The sequence below is a fragment of the Pteropus medius genome, unplaced genomic scaffold, assembly GCF_902729225.1.
Source record: "Pteropus medius unplaced genomic scaffold, Ma_sr-lr_union100, whole genome shotgun sequence".
Taxonomy (NCBI): Eukaryota; Metazoa; Chordata; class Mammalia; order Chiroptera; family Pteropodidae; genus Pteropus; species Pteropus medius.
Window position 1 is genome coordinate 25,074,286 of NW_024344378.1, and position 17,467 is coordinate 25,091,752.

General features: G+C 40.1%; 1 pseudogene; it reads left to right on the forward strand.

Annotated features, from left to right (window-relative positions):
- The first annotated feature begins 17,087 nt into the window (after nt 1–17,087).
- LOC120610189 (uncharacterized) lies at nt 17,088–17,204 on the forward strand (annotated as a pseudogene).
- Nucleotides 17,205–17,467: the final 263 nt, after the last annotated feature.

Here is a 17,467-nt window from a genome sequence, read left to right on the forward strand (position 1 = left end):
AGGCAGAGAAGCACCCTGTGGGCCTTGACATCGCTGGGACTTTCTCCAGTGATTCCTTGCTTTCCTACTCTCCTCAGTTCCCACGCTACCAAAGGGAGCTCCCACGTAAATGATTTCTGACACCCTGCAGAACCTTTATCCTCCTGTGAGAACTTGATTTCTATTTACAGATCATCTGGGAGTAAGGATCTTGAACTTGAGACTTGGCTCCATATGATAAAAGTACAACATAATACACTTTAATCTTGAATTTGTTATAATTTGGGATTTGCTTCTACCCAGTTCACATTTAGTAATTACCCTTTACTAAATGCTCAAAATATGCAAACACTATTTAAAGCATCATTTCTCTTAATTCTCTAGTGAGCTTTATTAGGCAGTTTAGCATCTGGGTTAAAAGCAGGGCTCTGGAGTCAGACTTCCTAGGTGCCTGTCCTGGCTGCCTTGCCAACTATGTGACTTCACACAAGTGACTTAGTCCCTCTCTGAACCTCTATTTTCACGTCTATATAATAGGGTAATAATAGAAGCTAGCTGCTGTGAGAATGAAATATGAGAATAATGTACAACACCTGGTAGTAAGTACTCTTTTGTTTTTTTTTAAACAGAAGTGTGTGTTCTATTATCCCCACTTTATAGATGAAAAAATTGAGGCTCGGAGATATTAAACTACTTGCCAAAGTCACACTAATCAGGAAGGGCAGAGATAGGATTGGAACTCAGGACAGTCAGAAGTCAAAGTTGTGGTCCAGACAACTTCATTCGTCAGAGGGTAGAACTACCAAGCTTGCTGGTTTCTGAGGAGATCTTGTTAGAGCAGTTTCTTTCACATTATATCCTAACTTGAACCTTAAGGGCATTGCTGTGGCAACATTCCATGACTATTTTCTATACTACAGTGATGCTGTGTGGTTTGCATCAGGCTTATGGTATAGCATTTTAACTTTCTTGGAGTAAAGTGATCTGAAACGAAGAAGAGAAGAAATTTTTATAATTATATTAACGGAAGTCAACCTATTTTTCTCATCTATTATGAGAACAGTCATTCTTCAGTGTCCACAGCTCTGATCTCTTCCTAATTCATTTTTGTTGTCCAAAGCTGAGGTCTTAACTAGGACCCATGGGGGTAGGGAGAGTTCATAGGCAATTTGCCAAGTGCATATGTACCCTCAAATAACACAGACCTGATTTTAGTCCCTTCCTGAAACTTCTGCCTATCTTGGCCACTCAATTATTTTCCTTTTACCTCTCGCTATTTGCTCTACTTCTCTTTTCCCTTTACCAAGCTTGATCTTCCTACAACTTTTCATGCTGTCAAACAAAAAGCAGAAAATATTAAATTTTAATAATAATACATCTCAACGAGGAAGAAGGCTTAAGCAATGTGTCGGCGCGCGCGCGCACACACCCACACGAATTCTTGGCTACCGCAACCTAATTAGAGACCAGCATTAGTCTTCTGAAGCAATAGCAGTTTCACCTTTAGTGCTGGTAAGGATGGAAAGGATTCAAGAAGTTCTATTTTTATACAAATCCAGGTCCATTTCTTTCACCTTTCTACTTGCCTTACATTTTTAAAATAAATTCACATCACTCTGTTTGTATTTTATATGCCAAAGCAAGTCACATGGTTATGCCTAGCTTTAAGGGCGGGGGGAGTGGGAATGCACAGTCCTACTATGTGCTCAAAACAGAAACATTGGGATATTTGTGAACAGTCCTAATGAGTGTCATACAATTAATATCAAGGAAGATGAGAGATTAGATCAAAATAGAACCATCATCTCTCTGCAAGTTCATATGCACAAGCCAGGCCATTATTTCTTACTTAAATAATATAAGTTTCCAGAAGGAAAATGAACAGAGAATTGCCGAGAGTGTATAGATATGAGCTCAAAGAAGAGGAGGGAGAATAAAGACCAGAAGGAAAGAAGAACAGAGACAAATGAAAAACTTCTAAAGTAGAACACCTTATTTTGTTAATTAATTATAAATACATTTTTGGAAAATGCAAAAGCATGTAACTTTGAAAAAAATTAGATCTATTCTTTTTAGTACAAAATATAGTGAAACCAAATACCACCCAAACTCCGTTAATTAAATTTTGTCTTAGAGTTAATTCACCTCTAAGGGCTCCACAAGTAACTGCTGTGGTACTTTTTGTTAAATAAAATAACCAAATAATTATTTTCTGCTGAACCTACAAAACCAGTCTGAAAAATGTGGAAATCGAAACCTGCATGGAAGGATTTTCCTGTAAAAGAGCACTTCCTGTCAACGAGCTTCCCCTGTCGCCCAGCAACCGCTCCCCTGGGGTTTCCTTTAATGGAGGTAATTTCAGCTGGCATCTGGTACAACCTTGAAATGATCCTGTTTTCCTGCTCCCTGATATGTAGAGGTAACCGCTGATAATAATGTGGTTGCTATTCATTGTTATCTGAAGTGTGATAACATGGCAGAATTGCCTCAAAATGCCCTTTTTTATATCTGGACATTGACTCTGCATATACGGTTGGGTCACGTTGAATGCACTTTTTAAAGCCTAAAGATATTTACATTTTAGAAATAAAAATGACCGAATGGGTGGGAGTGGTGTAAATAAACATTGTTGTACTTTGTCCAGTTTATAGCTGTTCAATAAGTCAATACACATTCAGTCCTTCAAACTGCCGAGGTTTGAATCTCAGTTCTACTAATTGTCAGTTCTAAGGCATGCTTATTTATTTGTCTATTATATACTTGAATCATCTATAAAATAGGGTTAATAATAGTATTACCACATAGACTTGTGAGGATTAAATGAGCTCACAAATATAAGTTCATAGAACGATGTCCGCCACACAGTAACCCTATGTAATCAATGACTTTGATCGTTTCTTGACAAATCACTCTTCCTCTTCCACCCCTCCCTAACTGGGTTAGGCACCCTCTGCCATGTGTCTCTCTGGCATGCCATACTTCCCATGGCTAAATAGCACTTGAATTATAATTGGGTGTTTAATTACCTGTGTCACCCAGTAACTGGAAACTCTAGATGGGAGGGGACCTGGTCTATCTCATTCACCACTGCTACCCTATGTGTTGGATGACTTACCTATTTTTCCCTGATCCAAATAGTATGGGCATTCTGAAGCAACCTACTAGAGAACAAGGAGAAGGCAGCAGTTGGCTGAGATTTACCGGGACGTTGCAGGAACTCTGAGAAGAAAACTGCTGAGTCACAGGCATGCATTTTGCTCAGGGAATACTTTTAACTTGAGGTTTTGCAACCTTGCTACTTGGGCACACAGCTACTGAGCAACTCACCAGAAAACAAAGGCACACAAATATTCATTATCTTTGAACTCTTTCTTGCAAGTAATGGGATTCATTTGAACTAGCTTTCATTTGAACTAGAAAAGATAGGTGGAGGAGGGGAATGTATGTAAGGATATACAAGGTATCCTTCCAAACTCAAGGGCAGGAATGCAGCTGAGTCTCCTGCGGGACTGCCATCAGGAGCTAAGGTGCCCTCTCAGATTCCTCCTCTCTTTCTCTCTGGTGCCAGATGGTTCCTTGATGCTAGATCTCCCTGACCGTCTGCTTTTTTCTTCTCTTTCTTCACTTCTCTGTTCAGTGGAGGAGAAGTCTCTCAACTCTTGGGGTTATGCGTACCTCAATTCCAGCTGCACCATGTGAATAACTATGTGTTACTTGGTAGCCAAACTTAATTTCCAGGGAAGAATCTGATTGGTTCAAATGGAGCCAGCTGTCTCCCTTGATCTAATTTATAATCACCAAGGATTATCTATTACAAACAAGGTTGCCAGGAGTCCACTCTCATGAGTGAGCAATTCACTTGAATGGGGTCACTGAGAAATGGGCAAATATTCCAGTCGGTTTCTGTTAAAACAATGTAGTTCAAAATGGTCCCCAGTGTTATGCAAGGTTGAGTAAAGGAAAAAACAGCGTGGAGTATAGAGTACATTTTAGCTAACCAGAAACCAGTGGGTTACAAAAGCTTTCGAGAGTTGTCCCTTTAATGGCATTAAAAACATACAAACAAAACTTCTTTTAGATGAGACTTTATTCGAAATGAACTACATAGTTCTCTAAAGAGGACACATGCTTCTCCCTTTGCCTGGAACTCTCTTCTTCTATTTATTGGACAAATCTCTAATCCCCACCTGCCTTTCAGATCTCTGTTTTACACATTTCTCAGGTGAGGAATAATTATTTGGGCAGACCTGGGAATGGGGAGGGCCCTGCATCTAAAAGAAGGTCTTGGGTCTCTTGCTGGTGAAGTGTGTCTTGTGCTGGTAACGCAGGACTTAGTGGGACAGCAGAAACTTGATTTTTGAGTTGTAGAATTGCTTGACTGCTGGTGGGCAGCACTTTGCTTGCCGTGATCTCCACCTTCATAATCTGAATTGAGAGGACCCAGGTGCTCATATTACAGTAGCACTGGGTGATGGCACCTGCTGTGGTCAGGTCTGGGTACTCCCAGTACATCTGCAAACTATTTTATCAAAATGTAAGTGGAGAATGTGTTTTATGCACAAACTCAGGTATACAAAATATGAGCACCTTGTGTTCTATAAATGAACTTAATTTCTGTTATGAGCCCCTATTCTGATTTGAGTGGTAGTCATTTAATCTTAGTCAATTTGGGATTCTCTACTTCCCCATCGAAGTTCTGTGGCAGCGGGGCAGGTGGAATGCCTGTTTTCTTGTCTGCTGGTTTCCTTCTGCTAGGAAGTCCTCGTTCTCACCTGGTCTTTAGTTGTTAATCCACACAGGTGCCAATGGAGCCATCCCTCCTTAGGTCTGGGGCTCTCTCTCAGGTCTTCTCAGGAGCACGGAGTTCCTGGTGTTCTACATCCTGCCAGGCCCACACAAAACCCATGGGTTGTACCTGGGTTGTATTCAGAGGAGTCATCTACTGCCTCTATACTTAGCTGGGTGTAGGGCACTCCAGTAAAGATCTCTTGGGCCCATTTGCCCAGGCCACAACAGCCGTTTCTAGTCTGAGGTCTTGCCTCCACTCCCCATTTCAGAACTTCAAACCTATTTAGAGTTACTGCCGTTTGCCCCTCCTGGGCTCTACTGAAGAGAGGCAGCTTAGATCCCCTCAGCATTTAGAACTCCAAACATATCTGAGATTTCCGTTCTTTCCTTCTTCCACGCCCAGGCAGCCCAGGGAAGAACCAAAGTGAGATCGTCCTCTCTTAGAATCAAGTAGAACCAATCTACTAACTAGCCAAGGCCAAAACTTTATCTAGTCTGAGGATGGCAGGAAGAGGAGGAGGTGGGAGGAGAGAAGGAAGGGAATAGGAATAAACAAGAAACAAATGCAGGAATGAACAAAATGAAGTTTTAAATGGATCTCTATGCCTTTATTTATTGCAAAATTCTAGAAAGGTCCATTTAATGAATCTTTTACGCACTTGGGAAAGCAGAAGTCACTGTGATTCGGCAAGAATCAATCTTATTTATTTATTTCACATAATTCACAAAGCTAAAAGATCAAGGAAGAGCTGGAGGCAATGTTACTAGATTTTAGCAAGGCAGGTGGGGAAGGAAAGGTCACTGGGAGTCATCAAGAATCCTTAGCATTATTAGGTACTTTTACATATATTATTTCACTTAATCCTAAAAATATCCCAGTAGATGGAAAAGAATGAAACATATTGAAAGTCAATTATACCTCTTATACAGTTGAAGAAACTAAATTGCTGACAGATATTACAATTTCTCTAGGCTACATGGCTGGTATATTAGCTTATATTACTGTGTAGTGTACTACTCCATAACTTAGTGGCTTAAAACAACAATAATTTATTTATTTATTTATACTGTGGACAGGGCTCAGTGGGGAAAGCTTATCAACTGGGGTTGGAGTATCCATTTCCAAGATGGCTCACTCACATGGCATCAATTCTTGCTGTCAGCTGGTGTAATGATTAATTTTATGTCAGGTCTGGGCTAAGTGATGCCTAGATATCTGGGCGTGTCTGTGAAGGTGTTTCTGGGAGAGATGAGCACTTGACTCAGTAGACCAAGTAGACAATCACCTTCACCAAAGTGGACGGGCATTACCCAATCCATTGAGAACCTGAATTGAACAAAAAGGTGGAGGAAGGGCACATTTGCTCTCTACTTGATCTGGGACATGTATTTTCTCCTGCCCTTGGATATCAGCACTTCTGGTTCTTAGACCTTCAGATTCAGACTGGGACTTACACCATTGGCTCCCCCACTTCTCAAGCGTTTACGTTTGGACTGGAACTACACCACCAGCTTTCCTGGGTTTCCAGCTTCCCAATGACAGATCATAGGATTTCTCAGCCTCCATTAATATGTAAGCCAATCCTTTATAATAAATCCCTTTCTATATATTTCTATATATTCTCTCAGTTCTGTTTCTCTGGGTTCTCTTTCAAATAGCTCTTTCACAGTTCTGTTTCTCTGTTTCTCTGGGTTCTCTTTCAAATAGCTCTTTCACAGGATTAGCTTGTTTTTTCTCACAGCACAATAGCCTCAGGGTGGTTGGACTTCTTCTACAGTGGTTGGTTTCTAAGAGATCAAAAGCTGAAATCGTAAAGCCTAGGTTCAGCGTTTGCACAATGTCATTTTCATCATAGTTTGTTGGTTAAAGTAAGGCAGAAGGTCAGCTTAGATTCGAGGAGAGAGACTACAAAAAGTGTGAATACTGGGAGGCACAGTTTGCTGGGGGTTACGAAAAATAATATAACCACATTGGGCCTGGAATTTTATTGATTCACATTATTGGCAGGTCAAAGAAGTATAACTGATTTAGGCATGTCGGTAACAAGGCACTCAAATGCGGTCAACAGGAATCTACTTCTCTTTGCCTGTCATCACTGTTTTCTCTGTGTTGACACTATGCTCAAGCAGACTCATTGATGATGATGGCAAGATGGTCACAGTATTCTGACTTTCAAGGAGCGATCTAAGATTATGTATCCATTTATCTATGCAACTATTCTGTCACTGGCAGGATGGAATATGCTAATTGACTAGTGCTCACTTATGTACACATGCTATTAACTACCTACCCAGGAGTGTTTTGCAGCTCCCTCCTCCATTGACTGAGAATCTAAAAAGCCAAATACAGTAGATTCTCATTTAATGTTGTAGATAGGTTTTTGGAGACTGGGACTTTAAGCAAAACAAAGTATAATGAGACCAACATTACCATTGGCTGACATAAACAAGAGTTATGCAAATGTAAATAAAATAGATGGAAAAATTCTACCCTTGGCAAACTTATATTCTTGTAGAACAGAGACAGAAAATAAATTATCATGAACAATTATATTTAAAAATATAATAATGTTTATTGGGCTATAATGAATAATTATACATCACATATATGTATAAATAAATATAATAAATAACTAAAGCATATGGTATGTTAACTACTGATAAATGTTGTGGAAAACAGAGCAGGGATGGATTGGATGTTGTGGGTACTATGACGAGTACCCAATAAATAGGTATCGATTGGTCTTTTCCTTTCAGATATTTATTTAAATTATTTTACCAGCTTTGCAAATTTACTTGATTCAGTTTAACTTCCCTTTTCATAACACTGGTGGAATCTGTTCATTTTCAAATATTTCCTCTATTCATTTAAAAATTATATTTAAAGAGAAACTCATTTCTTTGACATTTTATTAAATGCATCCTTAAGGATGGCCCTAAAATCACAGAGAGCAGGGATTGCGAACATGAATACACCAGGCCAGACTAGAGGATGATCAAGGGTGAGAAGCCTTATTTTGTGCCAGGTAGTATTCCAAGCCCAGTGTTGCCAGATTTTTCTAGTGAAATCAGAAGTCAGATTTCAAAATCTGCCAACTAATCACATTTTAAAATATATCGGGCAGGTCAAACAAGACTACTGTCTGGCCTACAGGCTTCCTTTTCATAACTTTTGCTATAGAGTACATTGCCTACCCTCACCACTTCTACGTTGATTATTCGTGCTTTTTTAGGACACTTGCTTTAATCAAAAGGCTAGATTTCATCAATGTTGTTATGCATGAATCTGACATTAACTGTTAGTAACTCATGTGCGGACATACTGGCTATAATAACTTAACAAACTTGTATTTTTTATTAACATATTTCATATGCCTCAGTCCAAGTTTTCTTTTCATGAAATTAAAGAATCAGAAGGGAGCTTGCAGGGGTAGGCTGGGGGTTGGGGGAAGGGATGGGAGTGTCCTCTCTTTCAGCCCTTTACTCTTCTTTGGCATCCTTGTAGGTGGTCATTCAGACTCATCATGAGCATTGCCACAAATAGGCAGCTCACTGACCACAAATAGTGGGTCTACCCATAAATGCAGGTCTTTGTGTAACATTTACAACTCACATGTAGTAATCTTGAGCTTGTTCTTCTGAACAGCACAAAGTAAATCTACTCTCAGTATAAATCAAAAAAGATAAAAAATAGAATAGTGGTTGCCAGGGGCTGCGGAGAGGGAGGAATGAGGGGTTAGTGTTTAATGGGTACAGAGTTTCAGTTTGGGAACATGAAAAAGTTCTGGAGATGGATGGTGGTGATGGTTGTACAACAGTGCAAATGTACTTAATAACACAGAACTGTACACTTAAAATGGTTAAAACGGTAAATTATATGTTATGTGTTTTTTGCTACAATAAAAACAAATGAGTTTTATGAATAAGAATAATAAGCTCCTATCCATGTGATGCTATTTCAGAAGCTCAGTGACATTTGTTTTATCTAAGACCTGTCCTACTACAACGTTAATACTCTAAAATAAAATAAAATAAAATAAAATAAAATAAAATAAAATAAAATAAAATAAAATAAAATAAAATAAATCTACTCTCTCTTTCACATGCCATAATGGTCTGCAAATGATGGACAAGTAATGGGATACTATACCTGGGAAAGTAGGTTTGTAGTGGCGCCGTACTCCAGATGCAAGCCAGGGAAACAGGAAAAAGAAAAACATGGACTAGAGGAAGGAGAAAAGAGGAAAGAAGTAAAATAGCTAAGAATGGGAGATGCTAGGGGAATTTAGCCCAGACAGAGGAAGAGACTTATAAGAATTACAATGGGGCAAGCTTCTTAGGAGCAAAGGCTATAAAGGAAGCAGACAGACAAACTGGAATTCTTGTTAGAAAGACTTGATCAAGGAGTGGGGCTCAGATTAAGCAGGACAGCCTCGGAGAGGTTCGAGTTGCAGCGATGAAACTGAAACTCTATAAACTAAACCACATCATACTGGACTACGAAAGGAAGCCATGTAGCTAGAATTCTCTCTTGTATGCCTTATGGAGCTAAAAGTTCCTCATTCTGTAGCAAAGTTGCTGTGCATATGCTAATGGAGCACGTCATTATGAGAAATAGCGGTACCAGAAAGATGTATGGGGCAAGGCTGGAGGTCAAAATCTCAAAAGAATAAGACCCTTTAAGAGAGAGTATACATAAAATGATATTACAGGGCACTATGTAAATGTAAGGTGTTTTTCAGAGTTCTGACAGGAAACAGATGGTATATTAATCTGTCATGTCAGGGTTAAGAGGATCAACAAGGGACTTTCGATAGTAGAAAGCCATTGTTACTCCTGGGCCTGACGGGGGAAGGGAAGGAATGATATTCGTGGATACCACTAGGAGAGAGGCTGTCTGGTAGGCTGTGGCCATCAGTTAGAGGACAATACCATATGCTAAACCAGAGCCTGGCAAAAGGGAGCTGGGGGAGCAAATACCCTGACCACTCTCCTCCCATCCTCCAGTACCATTGACTGAAACAAATGGTACGCCGAGTGGATTGAGTTCTTAGAGAAGAGAATTCCAGGACCCACATCAGGATTGGGAAGAGTGGATCTGGAGGGGCAAAGGGAGACTATCTAGCACAGTATTAATATAGCATGGTAGTTAAAACACAAAAAGCCAGGCTGTCTGCATTTGAATGCTGGCACTTAGTACTTAGTACTGACATGATCTTACCATGTGATTTTTCCTGTCTAAGATGTGGCAGATGCAGATTGCTGGCCAATCCAACAGTCATTCCTGTCAACATAAGAAATGTCTAAACCTGTAGGGAATTTTTATAAAAGTTGTTTTGAGCCAAGCTGACGAAAATTGCCAGGAAGCAAGATCTCAAATGCTCCAGAGAATATCAGTTTTGGCGGGAGAAAGCAAGGTAGGGATTAGATTACAAGATAGTTAACAAGATTATATGTACCCATGAGAGTCTGAAAAAGAGACTTATTCTGGCATTTCAAAGATATGTTAACTTAGATGCACAAGAACAATGGACAAGACTTGCTAAGACAAAGATAAATCTTCAACTAAAGATGTTAAGTATGTCTGGGACGTGACTACTCTCCATGACCTGCCTGAATAGGAATTTATGATCAGATCATCCTACAAGGTTACTTTATGTGACTGGACTTGTCGGTTTTATTATAGAACTCCCTCCCTTTTTTGGTCGCATTCCCAATGGTCCATTCTCCCTTGCTGCCTTCTACTACAGAATCTAGAAAAGTTAAATACTCTTTTCCAATAGTGGCCAAGTGACACAGTTTTGGCCAATAAAATACAAATAAAAGCTAAAGGAAGAGTTTCTTGAGATGTTTTTGCTCTTCTGATAAAAGAGCATATGAAGCCAGTGGCTCCAGCTTCCTTCCTTATCCCCATTCCTTATTGAACGGACACGATGCCTGGAACTGGGCAGCCATCTTGTAACCATGAGGAAAAGATCTAAACAATCTCCAAGAAACTGGCCCTGGCATATTGAACCATGAACCATGAGCCAGCAGCCACTTATCTCTGGACTGCTTGATATGAAAGATGGGGAAGGGAGGAGGGAGGTGAGGCGGGGAGAGAGAGAGAGAGAGAGAACTTTTAGTCACTGTTAGTCAGCTTTTCTGCTATTTAAAGCTGAAAGCATTTCTAACTCATACACTAAGCCTGTTTCCTCATTTTAAAAATAGCAGTGTTTATTTTAGAGCATTATTATAAAGATAAAGTAAGGTAATAATAATGTTTGTATAGCACTTAGGATGTACCAGGTGTTTTTGGGAGCACTTTACACATGTAAACTTTTAAAAACCCCACAATAAATCTATGTGATAGGCATTATTATCTCCATTTTAGAGATAAAGAGAGATTAAGTCATTTGACTGAAGTCATCAAACTTGTAAATCACAGAGCCAGTTTTGGAACCAAGGTAGCCTGACTCCGGGGTCTGTACACTTATAAAGCACTTAGCTCCGTACCACAGCGTAAGCATCCAAAACCTGCCAGCAACAATAATGTTGATAATCAGGTGCTACAGGAATGCCCAGAAAAGAATGCAGGGGTGCTTCTGTTTGGTGGCTTGGAGAGTGGTTCTTTTCCAAAACCTACTTTGAAAATGGAACTGTGCACCTAGAATAAAATTTCTTAGACTCCAAGTGAAAAACTCAAGGAGAGGAAGGGCTTATGTGGGTAAGGCAGGAGTTCTGGGGTCAACTAACTGATGACATTTTAGAAGCTACCCCATGATTCTTTTCCTTAGTTTTTTTCTAACCCTTGGGTCTCCATTTCCCAGTGGCTCCACTTCCACTCCTTGGAGCCACTATTTTCCCCTTAGCCCCCTCCAAACTTCACTCTCTAAGAACTGGGAACATTTTTTCTTGATGAAAACATATCAAGCATTTAATATCAAATATGGCCAGTAGGTGTCAGCATCTATCACAAAATGAGTGATTGCTTAAGCCATCTTTACGTTTAAACTTGGATTCAAATTATGTAAAATGAATTAGTTTCTTACTTTATTAATACTTAGAAGGCTGTAATTCCAGTTCCAAACTTCTATTTTGCTGGGCATATGTACAGAAATTATATTTTAAACTTTTTAAAATGTAGGGAGAAGTTTGAGGATAGATTCTGCCTGCTTGATAAAAATATTTTTAAAAAATAATCTTCATTTAAAATTATTTATTCATTGATCCATCAGTCATTTGTTGACCACCTAACTCTGTATCTAACAATAAAGAAAAAAAAAAGGATTCTTTAGGATAGGATCCTGGATGCTATAGGATACTGAAGTTTAAAGGGATGTATTTTGGCTACTGGTGCCCTTTTTGGTAGATGTTTATCATAGTTCTGGGTTCCCCCAACCTCAATCTATAAATATTCTGCACAACATACACGTGTACCCCCATTTTAAGAAAACAGAGCATGTGAAAATCTGGATGTACTAAATAGTGCAGTGTCATTCAATTAATATCCATGAGGCACCTATTTTCTCTTCCTTAATGACATTTTTGAAACTCCCAAAACTTCCTAGTCACATTGGTATTAAAAAGTCTAGCCTTGTGCAGTCCAATGAAAAGCTTCAATTTCACATCCAACTCGATGCTCTGTCCCCTCTCCCCAGCTTGGCTATGACCAAGGGGCCTGGGGAAGGGGACACAGTCTGCTCTCACTCCTTCCCACTCTACTTGTGCACCCACTAGGAACAGAGAAGGCAGAGGAGAGACTAAAGAGAGGAAACAAAAACCTCTGTAGAGAGAAAAGCCTGGCAGGATCTCTGTACTGCACAGATGCTGTTCATCTTATTTACCAGAACTCAGTCCATCCGGGTGCAAAGGGAATGGGAAATGTAGTCTATATTCTGAATAACCTTTTCTGACCACAACTCTCAGTCCCTTCTGAGCTGGGGTCCTCTTGTCAGCAGGCAGCTGCCAACCCAGCATACCAATGAGAAGGTTCAAGTTCTGCTAATTTTTGTGGAGTCAATTACATCACAAGAAACACAAATATCCTTGCTTAAGAATCCTCAGCACTCTGCTAGGGTAATTCTACTACTCCAGGAATATTTCTACTCTGATTTAGGCTGTGGGGATTGATGACATAACGGTAGCAGGACCTGTTGGGTTCCTCTTAGTCTTATTTTCCTCAGCTTTCAAGCTTTATTAACAATTCCAAGAAAACAGAGAAAGTTCTATTCAATATCCTGGGACCTAAGGTCCTCTGTGGAACATCAGATGTGAGAATAAATGAAGACCAACCAAATGAGAAGAGCAAAGGCTATTTAGTCAGAGCTTGCTATAGTTAGGAAGTGAGCCATTGTCACATGTGTTTTGGCAGAGACTCAAAGGCAGGCAGAGGTGTGGGAAAGCTTTTTAGTGGAAAGAAAAGAAAGGTTTCAGATGTTCTAAGTGAAGGCTATTGGCATGAGGAAGCTGTAGGCTGGCTAACTAGAAGTGGAACTTCCTATGTGATTGGTTAAGAGTACATGTTTGGTTTTCTCTAATTGGTCCTAAACTGGAAGTGGGGATAAAAATTAGGGAAGCTGTCAATTATTAATCAAATACTGGCCATTTGGGGCGGATTGTTACAGAGGTTATTGTTTAGCTTCTTGGACTGTCACTAGAGATAGCAAACTGGCTTCTCGCAAGTCTAACTTATAGCAGGCTGATATCTGAGGCTGTTTATAATAGATAAGGGGTTGGTTTCCTGCAGGTTGTGGGTTGAAGTTCTATTTTTATATATGATCTGGTCATTGTCCATTTGTATATTCAGTCTTTCAGTAGCAAGCAGTAAGCTTGACTTTATTAACTATGATAGTACATGTTTTACAAGTTATAAAGTTTATTTATGTGTATCCCCAAGACTAATGAAGGGGTTCAAAATGTTTTTTCCCAGAATGTCCCACTTTGGCACGCAGATTATTTTGAAGACAACTGAGGCCCGAAAGACTCGGAAAGAGCTTTTACCTCCCCCTTTATTGCCTAAAAAAATTTTAGGTAGAGGTCTTGGTCCAGGAAGAGAACTATCACCAAAGCTAACTATGAAAAATATGAACTAGGTGTGGTAGACTCGGGCAAATTTAGCAAGGCCTGCTTGTTCAAAGTCCTCTCTGTGTCCCATTGTCTCTGCATGGCATGGTAAGCATTTGTTTGCCAAACATTTGTTTTTCCATCTTCCTGTAAATTGTCTTTTTCCCCTTTGAAGTCTCAGACCTCTACCCCTTCTCCTTGAATGGCAAAAACAGTATATAAGTCTCAGCTGAAGCTCAGAAAGAGATATCAGTTTAATTGCCTGCCTGCTTACTTGTAGGTCTCATATTCTTATAGGGCCCTGTATGTACATAATTAAATTTTACTTTATCTTGTTATTCTGTCTCATGTCAACTTAATTATTAGACCAGCCAGAAGAACATGGAAGGGTAGAAGAAAACTCTTTTCTCCCTGACGCTAAGTATAAAAATTCTGCAGAACATTTGTTTTCTTCATTGCGAAGCTAAGAAATAGGCTCGGAAAAGTCAAGTGACTTTCCACAGTCACAGAGCTGCTAAGGAGCTAAGTAATGTGGTCACCATGCATCCTGACTTTCTTAAGTTTGTCCCAGTTTGTCCTGGTACCTGGTCCAGTTAGCACAGCACCCCCTTTTATTCTCAAAAGTGCTCTGGCTCGAACAATAAATCTTTTATCTTACCCAGCAGGGACTTGAACCTACAACTTCTCAGTTCCAAGACCACTGCTCTGTTTACCTGGCTTTGTTAATCCTAGGCTCCATTGTCACTATCGCTCCCACCTTCAGGCCTTTGCCAGTGTTCACCCCTGAGTGGACTTGAGTACAATGATGTGTTTAAAGAAAAATTCTCTTTCAAATCTGCCCCATTGCCAACTGGTTGATGAAGGCCAATCACAAAAAGTTTCTATTAAGAGATAATTAGCAAAATGATAATAGAAATGTGAACATAAAACTTGGCATTTAGTAGCTTACTGCCCCTTAAGGAACCAGCAGCAGCAGTTTGAATGTTGGTAGTAAACATTAGCGGAGGATGATGAGCATTTGTGTCAATGTTTTACATCTCACCCAGGGCAATTTTCACTAAACTGAGGCCCCCTGGACTTTAAAAGCTCACTGAGTCATTTAAAATAACAAAAATTGTGTAAATGAACCAGTTACAAACCCATTCAAGATTATTTCCCTTCATCAGTACTTGGAGAAGAATGTCAGTTTATTTTTTGCAGTCAATTAATTCTGCCTTTCTTAACAGAGTGTTTGATTGCCTTAAGCAACCCTACAGAAAGTCTTTTTTCTGGAACAAAAAGCCGGTCTTCATAGTTTATATTAATGCAAACCTGCAGGTGGCAAATGACTGCTCTTTAGAATGAAAGCAAATGGCTACTTTGAGACTATTGAGATGCAATAGGGCTCCTGATTTGAGAAAAACGAAACATTGCAGCAAGAAATAAATTGGTCACCCGTGGCCCCTTTGTGAACCTTGGGACCTGCCACACAGCCAGCCTCCCCCTCCCACCTCACTCCCTATTCTCCTCTCTGCTGTGATCCTTGAATTAATAAACTCCTCTGGGAAGGAAGATCCTTTAAGTCAGTCCCCAAACTTTTCATAAATCATTCAATGCAAGAATTCTTCACAGCAGGAAAGGAACCTCTTAGAGCTCAGTTTTAATTTTACATCCTGGTTGGAATTGCCAGAGACAGCCTGTTCCATTCTCCTAATTTCTGGCACAGAAGATATTAAAAGTGGTATGTCCATTTTATTGATGAGTTACCTGAGTCTCTAGGGATGACATGAATGGCAGAGTTGGGACAAGAACCCCAGTCTCCTAAGGCAGTGTTCACTCCACTGTACCCTCTTCGCAAGTAGCTAGAGGCTGTAGAGACAAGAGGCCATCTCTAGCTTGCAAACAGCCTTATTTTCTGAAAGTTCATTTGTATGTGTAGGGGTAGAAAACTCTTTCCTTCTCTTGCTAAGTCCTTTGGCTGGCCTAATAAATAATTAAGTTGACATAAAACAGATTAACAGAAGAAAAACAAAGTTTGTGCATATGGGAGCCCCATAAAAATATGAGATTCTTTGACATTCAGATAATTTAGGCTTAAATACCATCTTGAGCTAAACGGAAGTGGGTTAACGGTCTGGGGCTTCAAAGGGAGGAAGACGATTCACAGGAAGATGAAAAGAGCAAATGTTTGGTAAACAAATGCTTGCCATGCCAAGCATAAAGTCTTTCTGTTATAAAAAGTTATCTCTGGTAATAGCTCTCTTCCTGGTATAATAAGCCCCCCACCTAAATTCTTTAAGGCAGTTAAGGGGGAGGTAAACAACTCTTCCTGAGTCTGCCGGTTCCTGATTGTCTTCAGCTCAAAATAATCCACGTGCCAAAGTGACACATTCTGCAGTGATGTATTCTGCTCCCCCTCATGTCATGTTTTGGAACTCAGGACACATTTTCTCCTATTTAAATGTTATTTAAATGTTGGCTGGGTTCTCTGGCAGTTCAAAATCTATTTTAACCTGTATTACTGTCGCAGTTCTTGAAGCAGCCCAAGCATCCACTAAAATTCAAGTGCTGGGCCTGACACTGGCCCTTAAGCTTTTCTGAAAGCTAAGACTTGAGGTCTCGGAGAACCCTAACTGGGCCAGAGTTTAGGGAAAGAGAATGAGGCTAATGGAGGAGCCAAGACTGGACATCTTTTAGATATTTGAGGGGAGACTAGAGGCTTTGACCTCTGTGGGTGAGAAATGGGAGAAAGAGATATTTCAGGGCTGAGAATAGTCCAGTAATGAAGCCATGGGAGTCCAGTGATGGAAAAAAAGATTATTTTACAAGCTGTTCCTTCATAAATTAGATGTTCTAATAAGTTGTAAAATGCCTATATAAAATTAAGGTAGATTCAGAGGGATAGTTCTCTCTTTATAGCAAAGGAAGGGCGAGAAACTCCTATAAAATACTCCCTTGGTGGGATAAATCACTGAATTCATGTACCATCTGAAGGCAGCTTCCTCACGAGATAGCTGTGGGTCCAGGGTGGCTGATACCAGATCCCAGCCTTCCTCTAGACAGACTTGTCCCCAGGAGATGCCTAGATACGTGAACTGAGAGTGCTGAGCATCTGCTTCTTGAGAGCCCAGGTATGTGACACCCTCGGTTGAGCTGGGCTGTGCCCCCAGGATTTCTTGCAGTCTTAGTTGAGATGTGGAGCACATTAACAGCAAGGCAGCAGGAGACCAGCATGGCCTCTTAGACTTTATGAGACCTGTTTTCAACACTGACGCCTTTGGCAACAAGAAGCCAGAGTCTGTTGGATTCACCCTGAACACACCCGATCCTATCTGATCTCGGAAGCTAAGCAAGGTTGGGCCTCGTTAGTACTTGAATGGGAGACCACTTAGGAAAACCAGGTGCTGTAGGCGTAAATAAAATAAAATAAAGTGTAAGTTTTATTGTCATTCAGAAATAATGAGATCAACAAATCAGATGATTGTCAATGAAAAGATAGTTACCTACAGTTCCCAAGAAGGGGAGGGGCATGCCACACTACAGTGAAGGGGCCACATGGGGAAGCACCAGGGTTGGTCAGAGGTAAAGAAAATTCAGGGGAAATATGGGTAAGAGCCTTTATTGTGGTTTCTGTGGGAAGAAACAGGTGAGACAGAGTAAGCAGGCTGAGGATTAG